Genomic DNA, 20,294 nt, shown 5'->3' on the forward strand with positions numbered 1-20,294 from the left:
ACACTAGCAAGATTTTGCTGAAAGGACCCAGATATAGCTGTCTCTTTCGAGACAATGCCGGGGCCTAGCAAACACATATGTGGATGCTCACAGTCAGCTATTGAATGGATCACAGGGCCCCCAATGGAGGAGCTAGAGAAAGTACCCAAGGAGCTAAAGGGAACTGCAACCCTATAGGTGGAACAACATTATGAAGTAACCAGTACCCCAGAGCTCTTGACTCTAGCTGTATATGTATCAAAAGATGGCCTAGTAGGTCATCACTGGAAAGAGAGACCCATAGGACTTGCAAACTTTATATGCCCCAATACAGGGGAATGCCAGGGCCAAAATGTGGGAGTGGGTGGATAGGGGAGTGGGGGTGTGTGTATTGGGGACTCTTTGGATAGCATTGGAAATGCAAATGAGGAAAATACCTAATTAAAAAATTAATTCAAAAAAAATGCTGTAACTGAAAAAAAAAAAAAAGAATCTTGATGAGACATTTCACTCTAATGTTCTCTGTCCCATTATCAGTGGGAACCAAGATGTGAAAGCTATCTATATGTCTTTTGATCAGCAAATAGATAAAGAAAAGGTATTACATACTTACTATTTGTGAATCTGTTATGTTCTTAAGAAGGGACAAATTTTCAGTAGGAAACCATTTGTAAATATGCTGAAAAGGAACTGACAGCTTTCAGAGTGACTGGTTAAATGTGATATTAATTACTTTTTAAAAGCTCAACAGTGTTAATATTTACAGATATAGTGTAATGTTTCAAGGCACTTAGTACTGCAAAGTCAGAATCATACTGAAGGTTTTATATATAATAATATATATTGAAAATATATCTGAAAAAAATTCAAAATACCTTGAAATTCCCCAATTAGATAGTCACCTTTTAGTGTGCACTTTACTTCTTGATATAAGCTGTTATATACTGTTAAATATTGTGATTGCATGACTACTTGGAGTAAGATTTCATTTTAGATTCATCAGACTTAAATTGTCTTTGAAGTGGATTTGTATTTTATTTATGGATGTATTATGCAAATATTTTCATGGTAGACACAAGTGGAGACTAAGAGCATGTATATTCTGGCAGAGAGCCAACTAAAGCCAAGGTTAAAATGATTCTGATATGTTCAAATGAAGCCATTTTTTATATTCAATTTTACATGTTATACTCAATGTGTTCCTGCTAGAAATTTGGGACACTAGAAACAATGGGAAAAAATTAATGATTATAGTTTGTAAAAAGATGTGAATGTGCTTTTTTTGTTGTTGTACTGCAGAATTGTGTTACATAGTACAGTCTTAATTTGCAGACATTTGATTATACTATTTGTGCCTACATTAGACTTGCTAATTCTGTGTGTCCCAGTATTGCTACCATTACGTTCTTCAGAAAGACTGCCTCTCATTATTTCCCCTTATATGTACTCTCTGAGGATGTGAAAGCTGTGGCAGATACTATGATTCAGGTGGCCACCTATGGACATGAAATGACAAGAATCAAAAAAGCAAAAGCTAGAAGAGCAATAAAGCAAGACAAAACGAAACGTTTTACCTTTTACCTTCCTCACTGAAAATGTTAAACTGGAACATTTACATCAAACTGCATTAAATCTTTCCCTGTGTGTCTTCTGAATGCTAGGAGACATTATTTATTCTTTACCAGAATCTTTACATCATTAAGACTGGCTTTAATGATTACTCGTTCTGTTTTCGTACATTTTCTTTGATGTTTTACCACAGGCTTTCCACTTTCCATTTTAATGTCGTATGCACATTTATTCCTCCATGAAATTAAATCTATTGGGTTTTAAGCCATATGCTCTAGATAATTCTTTTGGGTGAATGCTGGAAATTGTAAATGTAAACTACAGTAGAAAAAAATTAACATACGCCAGAAAATGTCCTTAGACATCAGCAGTGGAAAGAATCCCAACTAAAACCTCCAGACACGATTTGATCATAAACCTCTCAAGCAGAAAATTGGCAATCACTGTAGAAACAATTCCTCAGGAAGGTATTCAACTTTCAAATAACCCTGAAACAAAGCAACCCAATGACATTTGCTTCCTGAAGAGGAAACCTTAGAGGTCTGTGTCTATCAGAGTCCTCAGGAAAAAGGGAGTCTTGTATAAAACATGGAAAACTGCCTTACTAGATAATGAGGGCATTTTGTGATGCATGAGGGATAGAAATATGGCTTGCTCTCTTCTTGCTAGTAAAGAGACAACAACTGGTCCCACAGCCTGTGGGGAATGGCAGAAATTTGAATGGTACAGGTTATGTCAAGATCATAAAAACAGATACCAGGCCTCATTAACTGCTCAGTGAGTGGAAATATACCTTTAACCTTTTGGATAATTCAATAAAATCAGTGCAAGTATTGAATTATTCAGAACATAGTGCAGAAATAGTAATTAATGATTTGTGTTTCTTACAATTTTCCTTAATATTTAAAACTTTTAATGGATGCTATATGTTCTTAACACCTCTATATTTCAACATAACATGCTACATAGTGCTGTACTTTTAATTTGGGCATTTACTAAAGGGAAACAAGTTATAATTTTGGACCACAGTCCATAGTCCTCTTTGGAAGTAATAGAGCTTTTAAGAGATGTGGCTTGGTAGAAGGAAGTTGTATTATTAGATATACTGTCATAGAGAAGGTACTTGATTCTGGACTCTTCTTTATCTTTCTTTTCATCCTTGCTTCTCTGTAATAAGATGAAGGTCTTTTGTGATGGCTAATACAGATTGGGAACTTGAAGAGATGTTTAGTCCATTAAAAGACAAACCTCGTGGTATGTTTGTAAGGTCATTTTTAGAGAGGTTTAGCAGATATATGAAGATTAACATTGAATGTTGGTATCATGATGCTATGGGTTGTGATCATGGATTGAATTAAATGAAGCCAAATGGAGCAACGATTTTTATTTCTGTCTATATCCTAACTGCTGACAGTGTGAATAGTTACTCTATGTTTCTGTGGTCATGTCTTTCTCACCACAAAGACTGAGACTCAATAAAAGCCAACAGGGAAAACAGGGAATCCTGTAGCTCTATATCAAACATCTGGGGTTCCAGATGTAATCATTTCTGTTCTAATAGTTTTGTCTAAAAGCTCCCACCTGCCAAATCTGCCTATTCCAGCAATTTGACCTTTCCCTCTAGTTGGCTAAGTTCCAGAACCACAGCTTCTCTTTTGCAGATGTTTCAAGGTCTTGGAATCTCAAAAACGCTGGCATCTCCATTCATTACAATTTGTGTTGTTTGCTTCCTGTGTTCATGCAAAAACTTCTCAGCAATCCTTGAATGGAATCCAACGCTGGCACATATTTTCAAACTTCAAAGCACTCTGAATTCTCAACGTAAACCTTCATTAGATCCTCTTTTTAGCATTCTCCATATGTATAATCAGTATCATGAGGATGGCAATGTTTAGTTCTACTACTTGAATATACTAATGTGTTAGTATATTTGTATATTCAAGTACTATTATCTCTCAAGCTATAACCTTGAACCATGATCTGAAATAAACTCTTTCCTAAGTTGTTTCTTGTCAGGTATTTTAAATTGCAATGAGAAATTAATACCAAGCATTGGTACTGAGATATCGAGTCATGGGTTTCATGAATATGGCCATTTGTTTCATAGGATTTTGAAAATGAATTTTCAAATGAATGAACAAATTTAGTGATGCAGCCTAGAAAAGACCTTACAACACAACAGAGTTTAACAGGCCATTCTGGTAGGAGTATGTATGACCAAAATGTCAACAGAAATATGAACAGTGGGACAAGTGACCTTTCAAGACAGAACATCATCCAGGCTATGGTAGGATTGGTATTCACTACTCTTAGCCCTACAGGAAGAGAAAGATAGGAAAATATGGAGCTTGTCAATGGATAAAAGCATGAGTGAGTTTAAAACTTCACAAAAACTGCCTGGTTGAGCCTTAGTGGGAGAAGATGTCCCTAGACCAGCTGGGACTTGATGCCCCATGGTGGGGTGCTATCCAAGGAGGGATCCCTTCTCTGAGAAGAACAGGGGAGTAAATGGGTGAGGGACTTGGAAGGATGGGACTGGGAAAAGCAGAAGAAAGGGGGCTGTGATCAGGATGTAAAGGTAATTAATGAAAAAAAAAAACTTTAGTGAACACAGGCAATGAGAAGATACCTATAAACTGTTAAAGGATCTGTGCCATTTAGCGAAGTCCCTACATTGGGCCAACTGGAAAGATGCCCTTTGGGCAAGAGTCCACCCACTGAACATTCCAAATTGTGAAGATGAAGTCATTTGAAAACTGAACCTACTCTGAAAGAGTCATCAACATGTCCAAAATGGTCACTACGGAAAGTGTTTTCTACTGTTGTGTTTTAAGAGACTCAAAGGCTGTTGAAGCTGTAGTCTAAATGGTGCACACTAAATCTTGGCCTGAATCCATCAATATGTGTGAATGTGGGGTTTTGTGAATGAATACCTGAAAAGTCCACAGAAAGATAGGAAAAATTATTTGTTTTAAAGTTAATTACATGTAGAAATAAAGAGATGGTACCGAGGATCACAGATAGCTACACAAATATAAAATATTTTAAAAACTCAAAACTATAAGGTCTATATATAAACAAAAGTTTCTATCCACATTTACAGCTATCTGCCTTATCTAATACAGTACAGATGCGGTCTAGCATTGACGATGGGTATGATTTCCTTGACCTATGTTGGATTGTTTGGTTCATTCTTTCATGAAGTAAGTTTAAACTCAACTAAATCCCTCTCATTTTTAAAGATCCATAAAGTAAATGGTAATGTAGTTGATTCCCAGAAATATTCAAGATATATTTGGTATTTTTTCTGAGGAGAAAGTATTACGTAGAAAGGATTCTCAAAAACAAAATGGAAAAAAGGGGGCTTTCATTAAAAATGAGTAAGATGGAAGGAGGCATTAGTAATTAAAATGACTTAGCACCAATAACTTAAAAACTATTATGTCTGTCTCATAATTTATTAAAAATACAGTGAGCAAATCTGTAGTCACTACATTTCACCCAAATTCAAAAGAGATTTTTACTAATTTAAGAGAAGAAATACGTTTTATCGATGTTACTTCACATACTTGATATAACATTTTATATTTCTCCAAATTAGGTTATTGAATCTAATTAGCTATGTACCCTGTCAATCCAAATGCACTCATAAAACTTGAACAAAATAGTATTAAGCTGAACATGCTAACCATGAATATATCTACTTCAATAGAATGTATAAGGTGCTAATAAATTTTCTAGAAAGCTGAGTGGGTTATAAAAGAACAGTTTGGTTGATAGATTAATCCAAATTTTGGAACATTAGATATGCAGTTTTTGTGATAAAATGCTACTATGCAACTCAGGAGCAGAAGTGGATGCCAGTTTGAAATATGTTTCTTACTGAAAAATCCATTGAACAGCTGTTCAATCACAAATAAATCCTTGTCATTTATATTATAATTTTATTGTGCTTTTTTTTTTGTTTATCTCATATGAGTGGAAATGCTGATTAGGAGACTTGGGGTCATTATTTAGCAGAACTGTGAATGTTATCCATGACTTGGTGTAGTTTGGTTGTTTGAATTATATATTTTAACTTATATCAGTTAGATTCTTATAATTTCCAAAACAGAATTTTTTTCAGATTTTATTTTAATTTTTATTCAAGTGTATGTCTGTGTGCCACATGTATGCAAATGTTTATGGATGCCATAAAGTATGTCAGATCCTCTAGAACTGGCATTATAAGAGGATGGGACTTGTACATGGCCCCTCTGGAAAAGCAATAAGCTCTTTTAAGCATGGAGCTATTGCCCTAGCTCAAGTATTTGCATGCATGTTTGTGCATGTGCTAACTACTGAGTATTTAATGAAGTTTTAAGAGTAATATGGGTAAAATGTTATAGGAATGGGTATTACTCAAAATGCAACTGCAAGAAAAAAAAAAAACCCACCTCATCTTAACATCAGTAATGACTCATGAATCCAGCCACCTGCAGCCCATTACACAACTTGCAGGCTTCTTGACACGTCAACAAGAGTCTCTTGCAAGAAGTTCAGTTGTTTTAAACCATTTCCAGGCAACTAATCTAAACTCCAACCTGGTCTGTTTTAGATGACTATAGGCATCATTACTTTTTGAACACAGAAGAGCAGCTACACATTTAAACATAAAGCAACTGTGACATTTAAAAATTCACCAGCTCAATCCAGGCCAAATCTCATCATGAAAAAAAGAAGTTGCACTCATGATCTGACTCTAAGCCGTGAAGTTATTGGTAGTTATCTGTGTTCCAGAGATAGCCAAGGTTGTACCTCGTGCTGCAGCTGGATTTGGTAATATTTAAGAGTCACCCAGGTGATACTTCTTTTGAAGGCATGAAGGTGTCATGAAGAACAGCTGAGGTTTGGCACTGTGAGAGGTCATGGAAGGCCATTAGAGAAGGTGTAGCCTCAGCTGTAGTTGATGGCCCAGGACTGAAGGGGTCATGCAAAGGATTTGAGGCTTGGCACCATGAAGAGAGCCTCTGAGAAGCTATTGGTGAAGCCTCGTTGGAGTGGAATACCCCAGTGTATTGGAAATGTCAGTACCATGGGATGATCACCAAGAACATCAGCCGTAGTGGAGTGGATCAACCTGAGCATAGAGTGCTACAGAGGACAGAGATGGAGAAGTGATGCCAGCCCTTAGGAGGAGTCCAAAAGATCAAGTGGAATCCCAGACACTGAAACAAGAAGCTGTAACATTGAAATTGCCTTGGAGACTCAAAGATGTTAAATATGCCAGAGTCATGGGATACATGCTGAAAAAAGCTGCTAACAGGGAGTGGAACCAGCTCAGGAGAAAGTGGTTTGTTGCAATCAACAAAGATGTAAAAGGAGTGGAGATCTGAAGACTGCTTTGACATCAGCCATGGAGATGCAGAGTTTGGAGTTTGCCCAGCTGGTTTCCTATCGTTCTTTGGGGATTACAGTTATGTGATTGGATGAATCTCAGAAGAGACTTTGAACTTTGGATTTTTAACATTGTTGAGACTGCTATAGACTATGAAGACTTTAAAAGTTGGACTAAATGCATTTTGCATTATGCTATGTTTAAGTATGCCCCCCCAAAGACTCATGTGTTTGAACAAGTCTATGGGGGCCAAGGAGTGGAATGTGATGGTTTGTATATTCTTGGGTCAGGGAGTGGCACCATTTGGAGGTGTTACCTGGTTAGAGTAGGTGTTCCTCTGTGGGCGTGGGCTCAAGATCCTCACCCTAGTTGCCTAGGAGTCAGTCTTCCACTAGCAGCCTTTGGATGAAGGCATAGAACTCTCAACTCTGCCTGTGCCATGCCTGCCTGGATACTGCCATGCTCCCACCTTGATGATAATGGACTGAACCTCTGAACCTGTAAGCCAGCCCCAAGTAAATGTTGTTTTTTATAAACTTGCCTTGGTCATGGTGTCTGTTCACAGCAGTGAAACCCTAACTAAGACAGGTGTGTAAAAAGGAGTACATGAATATCAGAGAAAACATGTGAAGGGAGATAAATATGATTAAAATGTGTGTTATGAAACTGTTAGCGAAATAATTTAAAAATAAAATAAAAGTGTAAAATCATTTGAATTAAAATGTATCTTATTTGCCTTTGAATATTGGCTTTAATATTTTAGTTTTGTACAATATTTTCAATAGTTCCATTTCTACTACTTTTATAGGTAAAGTTGTTAAAATAGCAGTTGAATTTCTTTTGTAATTTTATTAATGTGTTCTTCTTAAAGCTATACATAGAATAAAAAGATTACAAAACCATTATTTTTTTCCTGAGATTAGTGTCATTTCAAAAGCCAAAATGACTTATTTAATTTTATTTTAGATAATGTTTGAGTCAAGTCTTTTCATTTCATAGATTCTCCTCAGATACTGATTTAATATCAGTTACTATCCCTGAAGTTCCCAGTGCCATTCATAATTTAAAATTTTGAAGTCCTGTGGAGAAATGAGAAATTGATTTTTGCTTATGTCCTTCAAATTATATTAGACTTATTTGTGGTAGTCAAATTATCAATAGTCAACTATGCTTAGTGTTGTGTCAGTGCATATTAATTGAAATGTCGTTATATTTATTAATTATAGTTATTAATTCTGCATGGAAAATTCCCATTGAATATTTAAAAATAAAAGAACCACTGTTAGGATGGGCATAAGAATATGAATAGTGTATAGTTTTTTAACAGATACTGATGACTCAATATTAATATTTTATGCCTTGAAATTTTACTGTGGTTTTTCTTCAGACCTACCATGACGTTTTGAAGTAGAATAACAAGAAAGGTATTTCAATAGCAAAAAAAAAAAAAAAAAACAAAAAACAAAAAAAACCAGAAAGATGATGACATGCTTTTATTTCTTACAAATTGTCTTTGAGTGACACACTGAAATTTTACTTCAGCTTATTAATTATTGTTCAGGACTGAAAACCCACATGATAATTTTTAAATAAAAATTTTATTTGATGTACAGGAATTAACTTCATTAACTCTATTATTGTTTCTTAAAAATAAATTTAAAAGGGCTAGATTATCTTCAAAGCACATAAACTTAAATATATAGCTATTAATAAAAGCTTTTTGTTAAGTTAATAATTGATTACATTTAGAGGTTTCTTAGAATTGACACTCACTAATGAATTCAACTGAAGCAACTTGTCTGCGGAAAATGATTCCACATCCTGTCAGCTCAGACGTTAAGGACAGAAACTGCTCTTGCAGAAGACACAAGTTAGCTTCCCAACACCCACTTTGGGTAGCTAACAACTGCCTCTAATTCGGGCTCCAATGAACCAAAGGCACTTTTCTGGTTTTGACAGGTACTTACACTTACATGTAATAATCATAGCATCAACGTGTGCTTGCACACAACACACACACATACTCACACACACATATATAAGATATAAAGATAATGACTTAAAGAATAAAAGCAAAATCATTTATATTACATTAAAACTCAACTTCCTATCACAGTAACCATTTTTTAACAGAGAGCAATAAAATATGGTTTTTATTTAAAATTGGCATGCGATGACAAATGCATGACATAGAAATAAAGTGTATTGAATAAATATTTCTTGTTTCTAATTTATGTGACTGCAATATAGAACCTGGCAGTTGTCCTGTTCGTAACTTAGCTCATTGTACTTTATATTTTCCAGTGAAGTGAAATGATGTCTTCTGAGGTCTGATGATAGAGATTTCTTACAATAGGTCACATTTGACAATGAGATTGTGTAGCTCAATTTCTTAGCAGGATGCATTAGTATCTTCAAAGTACATAAACTTAAATATATAGCTATTAATAAAAGCTTTTTATTAAGTTAATAATTTATTACATTTAGAGGTTTCTTAAAGTTGACATTCACTAATGAATTCAACTGAAGCAACTTGTCTACGGGAAATGATTGCACATCCTGTCAGCTCATTTCTCACTTTAAATACATGCCTCATGTAATAGCACATTTGAACAATTTTCTTGCTACACTTACTTAGACATTGAGCTTTCTTGTCTACAGACAACTTTTACTTTAAGTGGTCAGCATATATGCATGTATTTTAAATTTCCTCCATCATTTCTGCCTCTATAGAGCTCTTAATTAATGTGCAAAAGCCACATTTAATTAAAAGGATGCTAGAGGAGTCTGTTGGACCTGAGTGATTTGGGAGTAAGATTGTTTTTATGTGCATTCCAGGTTTTTAATTAAGCAAAATAACTGTGGATGGAGAAATGATTTAGTGTCTTTAACCAAACACCCACGTTTTAAAACAAACTTGTAATTTGCATATTCTAGGTGATTTGCATGTGCAAAATTGGTGTTTTCCTTTCCCTCTTGATTTATTTTAATCCAGGCAAGCAAGCAGGCAGATAGCACAATGGCAGACATGCCAAAGCCCAAAAGAGAGAAGTTGAATGTTGTCTCTGAGTCCCCTTGAACTTTTGCAATGATCTGCCAAAGATTGTGGATCAAAGAAAAAGCTCATGTCAATAATATAGAAGTAAGTGAAAGGATATAGAGCCAAAAATTATTAATTTATTAAAATGTAAAATAATATATCCCATTGAAGCTATGTGATTTTAACACTGTATGCAATCAGATTTGATTATACATGTCGTTGAAATTTTTTGAACTAATTTTTCGTAACTTTTTACTTAATGTTGCACTACAAAGAAACAACAGCTAACTAATGAAATCATATTTAGAACATAATCAAATTAAATCTTTACATACCTAATGGTACATTAAATATTCAACACATAATCAGTACAGGACAAAAGTAAATCCTCAAGAAGGAAATTTTAAATAATTGCATTATGCTCATAAAATAAATTCCTAGGTAATGCTATAAATTCAAATTTTTCTTTTGAGACTTTGGTAGGTGTTTAATGGGTTCATACACATAATTTTAAAATTATGTGTAGTCACAATATAATTAGCATAAAACTATTTTCTGAATTATTTTTTTAACATGGCTAAAACATGACATTCAAATGAAAACATGGAAATGGTGCTTTTCCCTTCATCAACTACATCCTACAACTAGAATATCTACCTTCTTACTTCTGTTTGTGTTGACTACACTAACGCTAACTCCATGCATATTGGTTGTGAGCCACCATGTGGATTCTGGAAACTGATAAAATGGCTCTGTAAGAGGAGCAAGTGGTCTTATCTACTGAACTATCTCTCCATTCCTGATAAAAAGGAAAGCAATAAAAATAGAAAAAGTGTGCACTACTCTTTTTTCTGCTACACTACTGTGTACTTACCTGATCCTTACTGTGCACTTACCTGATCCTTCTTAACCATGTCCCCCTACTCTAGTCCCTGAATCTGCTCCTATCCACCTCCAGCAACTGAAGTGATTCATTGGGAAAAAGGAAGATGGTCTAATTCCTCTCTAACCTCACTTCCCATCACACACACTAGTTCTTTATTCAACTACAGACAGGACTCTAATGATCTGTACTGGCTGATTTTGTGTGTCAACTTGACACAAGCTGGAGTTGTCACAGAGAAGGGAGCTTCAGGAGAGGAAATGCCTCCATGAGATCCATCTGTAAGGCATTTTCTCAATTAGTGATCAAGGGGTGAGGGACAATTGTGGTTGGTGGCATTCCTGGGTTGGTAGTCTTGGGTTCTATAAGAGAGCAAGCTTAGCAAGCCAGGGGAAGCAAGCCAGTAAGAAACATTCCTTCACAGCCTCTGCATCAGCTCCTGCTTCCTGACCTGCTTGAGTTCCAGTCCTGACTTCTGTTAGTGATGAGCAGCAATGTGGAAATGTAAGCTGAATAAATCCTTTCCTCCCCAACTTATTTCTTGGTCATGATGTTTGTGCAAAAATAGAAACCCTGACTAAAACATGATCAAAGACACCCAATATGAGTATTGCTGTGCTGTCAAGATAAGCATCCTCAGTAGCTCCCTTCCCACCATACCAGCTTCCCTATGCATAGCAATTCACTCACACATGGTCTTCCAGAGTCTCTTCCATACTTCTCTGTGTGTGCAGCTTCTTGAGATTTTTATATGGCTCTCTTCTTTCCCTACATTACATCTCTGCTCAGACCTCAGCTTCACAGTTAACCATCTGTCAATATCCCACTTCCATTCTGTTTAATCCCCATTTTCTCTGCAGTAATTTTTCCATATGAAAATTTCATGGGGATTTTTTGTCCATCTTTTGCTCAATGATATAGATCCTGTTCATGGAAGTACCCAGTAATATATGTTGAAAAATAAATGTTTTGTATTTTAAATGGAATTAAAGGACTCTTTAAACAAAGTAATTCTGAGAACAGAGATTTGTATAACCATTTTCTTCTTTATTATCTTATAATAATCAGTGATATAAATTATAAATATATTTGTAGCTTTTGTTACATAAACTTGGGAACAATGTAGATATTATGGAAATAAAGAAAGGTGGTAGATAGATGCTAAAATCCAACAAAACATAAATGTAAATGGATTTAAATTTTTGAGAGCATCTGTTTTAAAATATTGCATCCTGAATGCTTTAAGGAAGAATATGCAGTGGCATTTCACTTGATTAGTAAGACAGTTTTAAGTACAATCCAATACATTATGCTAAGAAATTTGCCATTGCTCATCTAGCATCTGTATATTGGTATTTTGTCATTTCTTTATAAGAAACTGAATGTAAATACATAAGCAAACACTACTGTAAGCATATATGGCTTAATTTTGATTGTTTGTAAAGTATTTAGACTTCCAGGTTCCCTCAAGGGAGGAGAGGGAAAGGAGAAGAGATAGAGAGAGAGAGAGAGAGAGAGAGAGAGAGAGAGAGAGAGAGAGAGAGAGAGAGAGAGAGAGAGAGAGAGAGAGAGAAGACAAGTTAAGAGCTATAAGAGGTAGACCTTTCAAAATGTAGGCAGAAAAGAAAAGCAGCCCATGGAAGAACAGCCTGAAAGTGTCTTGTACAGCAAGACCAATGAGCTTCACAGAAGGTAACTGGGTAACTAAATTGATGGCAGATTTAGAGGTGTTCAGCTAGGAGTAAAAGTAAGGGCACAATAGCTAAGGAAGGCTCAGAAGAGCCCAGCCACAAAGCCAGTAAGGCAGTTTAAAAATGAGCTAGTGTGTGTGTGTGTGTGTGTGTGTGTGTGTGTGTGTGTGTATGTGTGTGTGTGTGTGTTTCATCTGCAGATCCAAGACAGCTCCTGGGCAGGTGTGTGCCTGTGGCCTGCCAGGAACTCTAAGTGGAGTAGCCAAAGCTTAGGTCACATTGAGCTGCTTTCCTGATATATATTCTTAGTACTTAAGCCCTAGCCCCCAGCAGACATCCACAATAAAGTTTCTTAGAGTGACTGGAGAGATGGCTCAGTGGTTAAGAGCACTGACTGCTCTTCCAGAGGTCCTGAGTTCAATTCCTAGTAACCACATGGTAGCTTATAATCATCTGTAATGAGACCCGATGCCCTCTTCTTGTGTGTCTGAAGATAGCAACCAACATATATACCAACATATATGAAATAAATAAGTAAATAAATAAATCTTTAAAAAATGTTTCCTAAAGAACCTTGCTTATGTACTAATGACTAGCTAATGAGCTTTCATTTGTTGTATTTATATCAATTAATTGAATAATATTTTAGCTCTGAATAACAGTTTTTTATTGCATCAATCAGCTTTTATAAAAATTTCAGCAGACAGTTAAAAGAAATAAGGCAAGTTTATCAATGAGTCACAAAGCATAAACATTGATATGGAATATTCAACTTCCTTAAGCATTCTTGTATTTATTTTGATGAATCACATAAACCATTGAGTTGAGATAAACTGCCTATGTTTTGCTATGAATGTAATTCAAACTTTATTCATGGTTTGGACATTTGTGACATCACAAAACAAACAAACAAAAAACCCAAACTAATAAACATCAACAAACCCAAAAAATCTAAAGAGAGGAATCAAAACAACTATATCCTAAAGTTTAATACAGGTACCAACAATGCCATTTATAACAGGAGGACTTATCCAACATTACCTGAGCAATTCCTTAGAATAATATAAATGAGGAACAGCTAAGGTGATCCAATTAGTGACCTGGGCCCAATGTTGTGGTGGCTAAAGCTAGCCCTAACTCAGTGATGACAATTCATAATATATTGTTCTATACTATACTGTGCGCACACACACACACACACACACACGTATATATGTAGCAATTGGGTTAATTTTCACAATAGCAGCAAAATATAAGCATAGAAATGATAATTTCACTGAAGGAAGATAGTGAATAAAGGAAGTATAAATGTGCTAGGGTTTTAGAAAATTGTGTATTGTCCCAAACCTTGAGGCTCATAGAAAATTACTTGTGATGCCATTCATATCATGCTGATCTGCATCTTAATGTACCAGATGGACAATGAAAATTTACAAATATTTTGAGCTTTGACAGTATATACATACATATTGATGATTTTACAATATTACAGTTTTACAAGAGATTGCTCCTGGAGAAAATGGGTTCAATAAGAGCTACATAGTTTATTATTGTCCTTAATTAAAATGTTTAATATGTAGAAGGAGGTATCAAGTATCAGTTTTAATTTGGTACCTTGGTTATAGTTTGCTAATTTCTTGATGAGCTGACCACAGCAATGTGTGACCTCTAAAGTGATGTGCAACTGTTAGTGTTTTTTTGGGTAGGCGAGTAAAAATGAGAAACCAGAGTCAGTTAAGAAAAGACCAAAATAAAGAAATAGGAAGAAAAGAGGAAAGAGGAAAATAAAGTACAAAGACAACAGTGAAAACTAAGAAAAATGTCAGGAAATGATTGAAAACTCTAAAAACATGAATATTAAGTCTTGACTGTTAATGTATTTTCTTTTTTTTAATGGATATTTTCTTTATTTACATTTCAAATGTTATCTCCTTTCCAGGTCTCCCCTCCAAAAAACCCCTACCCTATCTCTCTTCCACCTGCCTCAATGAGACTGGTTCCCCACCCACCCACCTACTCCTGCCTTCCTGCCCTGGCATTCCCCTATTGCAGCATCGAACTCCCTCAGGCCCAAGGGCTGCTCCTTCCACGGATGTCCAAAGAGGCCATCCTCTGCTACATATGCGACCGGAGCCCTGGGTCCCTCCAAGTGTATTTTCTAGCACAATTGTACTAATTTGAATTTCTTACAGTATTAAACACTCTTTCTTTTACTCTACATTCTCACATACACTTGTCACTTTTATTTTTTTAATCATGGGGCAATTTTAATAACTGCCAAGTGATACCTTGTTAGAGTTTGGTTTGTCATTTTCCTGATAATTAATGATGTTTGACATTTTTCTATTGGCTACTCCTGTCTCTGTTTATGTGTTAGAAAAGAAAAAACAGCTCATTAACTAAAACATTAACTAAAATCGATGATGGTTTTCCCTTACTTCTTCTAACACAGAGAAGATGGGCCTTTTCCCACTGCCCCTCTCTGCCTTCTTTTCTAAACCATCTCTAATCTTTTCATCTAGCATCTACAGAAACACTTTCTCCCAGTATGCTTTACCCCCACCCCACACAGACCACACTGGACTAAGACATAGCACCTCCTTCAGCGTTCATGAAAGAAACTCCATACAGAAGACAGGAGCTAACACAGACTTATAACTGCTCAATGTGCAAAAAGTGAAATTTTGGAGCACTCTGTACTACATGTGATACCTTAATAATCAACCCCTTCAAGGTTCAGACATTTATGCTGAAGAGAAAGTAGAAAAATTCTGAGAGCCAGAGAAGAAGTATGGCTCTAAGAAAACAGTTTCCTCAATAAGCAACAGGACTGATAAACGCAAAAACTCACGAAGACTCTGACAACATGCAAAAATCCTGTATAGGTTTAATAAATATCCACTGGCAAAGGGAAAACCAGGTTTCTCCAATGGAGGACCACTGCACTTATCAACCACACCCTACTCAGACCCAAGTCCAGGAGTAGTTGAATAACTAGCAACAAAAAAATTAACTCTATGATTTGTTTGTTTGTTTGTTTTGGACATTTTGTTTCCTTTAGTTTTGCTTTTGGCATTTTTTTTTGTTTTAGTGTATCTTTGTTTTTTTTGTTCTGATTTTTGTTTTTGTCTTTTATATTTTTTAGGGATAGAGAGTAAATACAGAAAGCTGGGAGATAGGGAGGTTTTGGGAGGAACTGGAAAAGGGGAAAATGTGTTAAAAATATACCATATATAACCCAGATGGCCATGGGAATGAATGGAAATCTGCAACTAACAAGGGTTGGGAGGTAGAAGGCATCTCCAGAATAAGAAAGAGACCTAGAAAAAGGGAGACACCCAAGAATCAGTGGGGGTGACCTTAGCTGTGATTCACAGCATTGGGGAAATGGAACCTGAAAAGGCTATATTCTGTATCCAGACATGAACACCAGTGGAACAAGGGAGGCATGAACTCACCCACAAAACTTTCAATACAAAATGTGTCCTGCCTAAAAGATTTGCAGGCAAGATGCATGGGACCGAGATTGAGTGGATGGCCAACCAATAACTGGTCCAACTTGAGATACATCCCATGGGCAAGCACCAATCCCTATGATACTCTGTTATGCTTACAGACAGCAGTCTAGCATGACTGTCCACTGAGAGGCTCCACCCAGCAGTTGACTCAGACAAATACAGAAACCCATAGCCAAAAAGTAGACAGAGCTTGGGGACTCTTATGGAAGAATAGAAGGAAGAATTGCTGGACCTGACAAAGATAGGAACACTATAGGAAGACCAACTGGACCTGGGTATCTCAGAGACTGAACCACCAGCCAAAAAACATACACTAGCTAGACCTAGGCCTCCCCTGACATATGTAAGAGATGTGCAGCTTGGTATTCATGTGGGTACTGTACAACTGGAGTTGGGGAGTTGGGGCTGTCCCAAAAGCTGTTACTTGAACATGGGATATGTTCTTCTAGGTGGGCTGCCTTGTCTAGCCTCAGTGGGAGAGGATGTGCCTAGCTTTGAAGAATCTTGATACAGATGTGGGGCGGGGGGCATATATTGAAATAACTTATAATTTTAAAATAAATTTAGAAAACTAAACTAATTCTAACCTCTGAAAAATTTGCACTAGCAGTTTTGCTTCTGTGTTTATTATTTTCTGTGTCTGTTCATGTGCATGACACAACACACTTGGGTCACTGGACAACCTGCAAGAGTTGGTTTTCTTCTTGTACTACATTGGTCTGAGGTTTAAACCCAGGTTGCTAAGCTTAGTGGCTAGTGTATTTATCAACCAAGATATTTCCTTAGTCCAAATTTTAAGTTCTTTATTGTAGTTACATTGTAGATGGGAAAGTATGTTTGATCTATGTTCAAAGAATAATAATGACAATTCCTGGCTTCTGCACCATAAATCACAACATAGAATAATACAAAAATACTGCAAGGTCCTTGCTTGTCCTTCTTCCTCTATCTTTCTTTTTCATTTTTTTAAAGTCCTGATTCCATGGTTAGAGAGAAATACAACTAATTGGTATTATAATATATGAATATCATAAAGATTCATTTCTAAGGTCTCATAAAAGACCCAAGAAAAATTAAGTTGTAATCATTGTACTGAGACCACAGAGGAAATAGTTCAAGAAAAGTCTAGAGAAAGAATTAGACAGGAATAAAGTAGAAGACACCAGGAAAACTAGGTATAGTAAACATTCTACTTAATAATATTTGTTTGCTAAACAAACTCAAAAAGAAAAATTCATGTATACCCTGTAATTTTATTATTATGGAGAAAAAAATCCAAAAGTATAAATGGAACTCATGAAGTTTAGTAAAGAAAATTAAATTTAAGAAATGCATGCCATGAGGAAAAATACTTAATATTTCAATGTCTATTAGAAGTATTATCCAAAATATTTCCAATGCAGACTAACAAGTCTAGCTAGAGTTGTCAGACTTACATTAATCCCAGTTGAGATGGCAACAATTTCTTCTATTGTTTTTAGCATATAAGAAATATCTAAATTTACATGATTATTGGTTCTATACAGGTAAATAACTTTTATTTTATTTTATTTGTATTGATACAGCTTATGTCAGTACTTCGAATTTATCCTTATACAGAATATTTTAAAGTAATATGTTATTTTTAACTTGCTTTTCCTGGTATCTGTGGGGAAACTTGGTATATAAGTTTTGTATATTAATTATTTTTCTGCAATATGCCAAATCTGTATGCTTACCTTAAAGATAAGGGTACTATGGTATTGCATTTGCTGTGTATACCAGGTTCTGCCTCTCTTCTACAGTTGTATCTGGTCACTGCCAATTCACCAGCTCAGAGAGAGAAGGCAATCAGCAGCCCATTGTTCCCTTCCAGGCATAAGAAGCCCCTATTCCAAGACCTGAAGGGGAAAGGAAAGCCTGAAATGAGCAGAATCCAGTCCAACTTGGAGTAAGAATCTTAATGTTGCAGCTATTTTAGACAAAGGCCTTCCCAATGGCAATCTCTAGTGAAGCAGCTCACTGAGACGATGGATCCTTGCTTATCCTTATTTCTTTATTGGGGCTGGATGTGTACACATATGATTTATTAGGGGTGAACCAGGGATTATGTGCTTTTGAAAGAAAGGGTATGTTAATATCCAGAAAAAGAAGGTCATGGACTAAAGGCTGAAGGCTCTCTAGATACCCCATTAGCATGGAGAAGAGTTCTTGGTCCTCTCAGTTGGTCATCCTTGGTTACATATTCCATAGCTGGCATGGAGGTTGGGAGAGGGCATCTCCACTCCTGACATCTCAGATCTCTGAGATTCTCAGCATTTGAGCATACCCGACTTATGACCATCTACTAGCACAGTCCATGTACCCTAAAGGGCATTAGTGTTTTTATAATTAAATAAGTGATTTTATGACTGAAAGTTTCTAACTGTAAAAATGTAGATGTCAGATTTTGTCACTAGGCTTTGCTTTGCTAATAACTCATGAGGAAACATAAACCCTGACTCACCTTGAATAAAGTACACTAGTCACTGCCTGCCATCAATGCTAATCAAATCCTCTTCAAAAAGCTTTATAAATGGATCAATAACTTCCTTCCCCTTGGAGCCAAATGTCTGCCTCTAACTTTGTAAACAGCACAATGTCTGTAATGCAAAGATACATGAAAATCTTTATCTGATAAAGGTTTTAAAAGATACTATGTAACCATAATGGCATACTTGAAATGTTTTCTTTGGTCTTCAATTGATTTAAATTGTTGAAGCTCAGTTGATAGTGAAAAAGTAAAATAATTTCTACCTGAGCCACAGACTCTATATATCCTGGATTTTAGAATTGTTTGATTAATTCAAAATATTTATAAGTAATCTCAAGCTAAAGGATGGAGTTCTATAAACTGTGCTCATGTGTCTACAGCAGATTCTTTTATTATGATGGAGCAAGTCAATGCATTTGTCTTGAGACAGAGTATTTTAAAAGCAATTCACTTTTCCCTCTAAGCATTTATCATGACATAAATTCAGTTTGAATGCATCATTTTTTTGTCTGATTGATATCAATGTGTATTGAAATATAATGGTACAATTTTGGAAGCTTTTTAGTCCTTAGGTTTATTTAAATAAGAAACCTCCATCTGTGCACTCTTTGTCATAGGAGGACTTACTTGTCCTTCAGTCCCACTCTTTACTTAAAAATCAGTACAAACAATGTGGCTTTCAACCCGTTTCATTGTCTCTTTTGAGAAGTACTCTGCTGCTCTAACCACATAGTAACTGAGTGTAGTAAACTCTGAGTGTGAAAAGACAGTCATGGGCATAATCATACTCCAACATTCTTTGCCACTCTAAACCAAGACTCTCTCACCTGCTCCTCAGAAGCAGGCTAAAAATAAAACATATCACTTCCTGTGACCTCTTTCCACAAATTAACTCTACATTTATCCCATATTGGGTTGGGGGGCAGTGCATTTTTATATTATTTTTCCCTCCTTCAACTCCTCTGTCTTAGTTAGGGTTTTAGTGCTGTGAACAGATATTATGAACAACGATACTCTTTTTTTTTTTTTTTGGTTATGTTGTTGTTTTTAATACATACACATTTGTTATTTGGTTTTAGACCACTGATCTCTGGTATAAATCAACCTTAAGTGAGAATGTGTCCTTCTCAATATTATTTAGACTGCTTAGTCTCCAGTATGAGCATGTTCAAATGACAAGTGGAACCTGAGCACTAGGCTTATCAACCTTAAATCTTGCTATTCCAGGGAGGAGTGGCTAGTTTCTGCTCAGTGGCAAATGCATACCTTCTATGTTCTTTGGAGTCTATCTATAGCAGAATTGTGAAGGCTGTATGGAAATTAAAGACCCTCTTAGTGACCACTGAATGTCAGATTGGTCAATCCCTCCATCCTGCTGAGCACTCTTGTCACAGGTTAAACAGGGGGAATCTCAGAACTCTAAAACACTGATTCTGCAACATATGTGATTAACATGAAGACATATCTAAGAGTATGTAGGCCTTGAAAGCAGGGCCATCAGTAGATACTTTACACTATTGTTCCCTACGAGCAACATGCCCTTTCTACTTCTGCATGTCTTCCTGATTAACATGTTAATTGATAGTTCCATGTACAATTTAGTCACCTTTAAAAGATGGCAGTGTTGCCGGGCGTGGTGGCGCACGCCTTTAATCCCAGCACTCGGGAGGCAGAGGCAGGCGGATTTCTGAGTTCGAGGCCAGCCTGGTCTACAAAGTGAGTTCC

Source organism: Mus caroli, chromosome 10 (assembly GCF_900094665.2).
Source record: "Mus caroli chromosome 10, CAROLI_EIJ_v1.1, whole genome shotgun sequence".
Classification (NCBI taxonomy): domain Eukaryota; kingdom Metazoa; phylum Chordata; class Mammalia; order Rodentia; family Muridae; genus Mus; species Mus caroli.